This window comes from Saimiri boliviensis, chromosome 10 (assembly GCF_048565385.1).
Source record: "Saimiri boliviensis isolate mSaiBol1 chromosome 10, mSaiBol1.pri, whole genome shotgun sequence".
NCBI classification, from domain to species: Eukaryota; Metazoa; Chordata; class Mammalia; order Primates; family Cebidae; genus Saimiri; species Saimiri boliviensis.
In genome coordinates, this window is record NC_133458.1 from 87,976,538 (window position 1) to 87,979,284 (window position 2,747).

Sequence of the window (2,747 nt, forward strand, 5' to 3'; positions counted from 1 at the left end):
CAGAAAGATAAGATTGAATGAGAAATGTTTAGATACTAAAATAACCCACCAGCTGCTGTCGCTCATGCCTGTAATCCCAGCTCTCAGGGAGGCAGAGGCGGAAGGATAGCTTGAGCCCAGGAGTTCGAGACCTGCCTGGGCAATATAGCGAGACCCTGTTCTCCACAAAAAAGGAAAAAAAAACAAAAAGAAAAAAAAAGATACTAAAATACTACTTCAAGTGTGATAATAGAGTTATGTAGAGAAGTATTAAGTGTAGAGGAGAGCATTTACTTCAAAAATGTTGGAGTATACTTATCTATCAGGGAAGATAACATGATCATGAAGGTGGTTTTCCCAGGGTGAGGTTTATTCATCGCACTCTGGATGTGCAGACCCCTGAAATTTCCCCAAAAGTGGGAAATTTGATGGCATAATTTGTGACTACATTATGGTTGTGTTCTTCCCTGGTTACAAAGAAAAATAGTAGAGTAATGAGAGAAGCCTACTCAGATGTGGTATTAGTTTTGAACTGTATCTTTTAGAATGTGATTAAGGCAAAGCTGACTTGGGAGAAACACAGGAAGGTGCCGTCAGGAACAGTATGTGCAAAACACAGCAAGGAATACCAAGATATATTTATATAAATGTTAAAAATTGTGTATGGTACTATTGAGGAAGTGACAGATAAGTGAGCCAAGACCAGATAATGAAGAAACTTGCATGTGATACTAAAGGTTTCCATTTTTATCCTGAAAAAAGTATGGATAATTTTTGGGGTAATACTTAAAATTTGTATTTTTTTTTAAAGGATCACCTTGGAATCATGGAATATAAATTAGAGAAGAACAGGAGAGCCTGATCAATATGGAAGGAATGGCAGCAAAACAGGCAGGAAATTACACAATTCTGAAGAAAAGCAGTATTAGCAGAATGGAAACAAAAGGTAAGTTTCAATTTGTTTAGAAGATACAATTGAATGTGTTTGTTGGCTAATTGTAAGTGAGACATGAAGTAAATGGAAGAATTTCTAATGATTCAAAATTTTCTGACTAGTTGCCAAAAATAAATTGGGTGAGCATCTTTTGGACATATTAAGATCTTTGACATATTGAGATTAAGGGACATATCAATGTTCAAAAGGAGATGTGCAAAAACTCTCACTTTGTCGCCCAGGCTAGAGTGCAGTGGCGGGATCTCGGCTCACTGCAACCTCTGCCTCCTGGATTCAAGCAATTCTCCTGTCTCAGTTTTCTGAGTAGCTGAGATTATAGAAGTGCCACCATGCCCAGCTAAAATTTTTTTGTATTTTTAATAGAGACAGGGTTTCACTGTGTTAGCCAGGCTAGTCTCGAACTTCTAGACTCAAGTGATCCACCCACCTTAGCCTCCCAAACTCCTGGGATTACAGACATAAGCCACTGACTCCGGCCAAACAGTGCATCTTTAAATGTGATGCTGAGGCCTCCGGTTGATCCATGATGGTTTGTTGGGAGTGTCTGGATGAAAGGAGAAATAGAAAACTCTATTCACACACATCTCACAGAATTGAAGTATAAGATTATTCATTATTGGCCAGGCACAGTGGCTCACCCCTGTAATCCCAGCACTTTGGCAGGTCAAGGCAGGCGAATCATAAGGTCAGCAGTTTGAGACCAGCCTGACCAATATGGTGAAACCCTGTCTTTACTAAAAATACAAAAATTTAGCTGGATACAGTGGCGAGCACCTGTAATCCCAGCTACTCGGGTGGCTCAGGCAGGGGAATCATTTGAACCTGGGAGGCGGAGGTTGCAGTAAGCTGAGATCACACCACTGCACTCTAGCCTGGGCGACAGAGTGAGACTCTGTGCCCGCCCCCCCCAAAAGCTTACTCATTATTAAAAACTTTTGTTAAAAGCTCATCATTATTCTCACAGAAATCCCATTACATATTTAATGATTATTGTTTTGCATGCTCTGTAAAAACTGCATTGGCAAGTTTATATTGGAAAATATTTTTATGTTATTTTTGACATCTATGATTTTGCATTTTAATTAATAATATTGTGCTTTATCCGCAAGTCACAAAAATGGACTAACAGTGACCCAATGAAGCATAAAGGATGGCAACAAACACTACAACACCAAATAATTTAATTTTAAAAAGATAAACACTATAGCCTTCCAGTGAAATATAAAGTGGGGTGATTTTACACAAGGACCTGAAAAAGAAAAATACAAATGGGAACTGCCATTATGAATATCTGAATATTGCACTATATGGTGGGGTCCATTCATGCCATCCCTTGTCAAAGAGTGAAATTTTGTCAAATGATAACATGAAGTATATATGCCTCTGCTCCATTTTCAAAGAAAGCTGAGTTTCAATCAAGTAAACAATTTAATTTTTCTAGAACAAGCAGATATACTATTTTCTAATATAAAACTGATTAATTATATCACTTAAGCCAAAACTACAGAGGTATCCTTCAACATTGTACATTTCACAGCAAAAACAGACAAAAGTCACACTGCTACGAAGCCAATAAAACCAGCCACAAAAGTGAATTCTGTTTTTTGTTCAGCTAATAAAACCAGCCACAAAAGTGAATGCTATGTATTTTGCTCAGCAACAAAATAGATCAAGGTTTGGCAAAAATCGTTAAGCAAATGACTCTAGTGAATGTTGTCCAATATAAATGGCCTACAATGTTGAAGAGCAATCACTGTCTTTGGGGAAATGGCCAAGTGAGTTATTCAAAATATTTAACAACTGATAAGGCATA

At 37.8% G+C, this 2,747-nt stretch overlaps 1 pseudogene; it reads left to right on the forward strand.

Moving 5' to 3' along the window:
* The first annotated feature begins 290 nt into the window (after positions 1–290).
* LOC120365531 (U1 spliceosomal RNA) lies at positions 291–444 on the forward strand (annotated as a pseudogene).
* Positions 445–2,747: the final 2,303 nt, after the last annotated feature.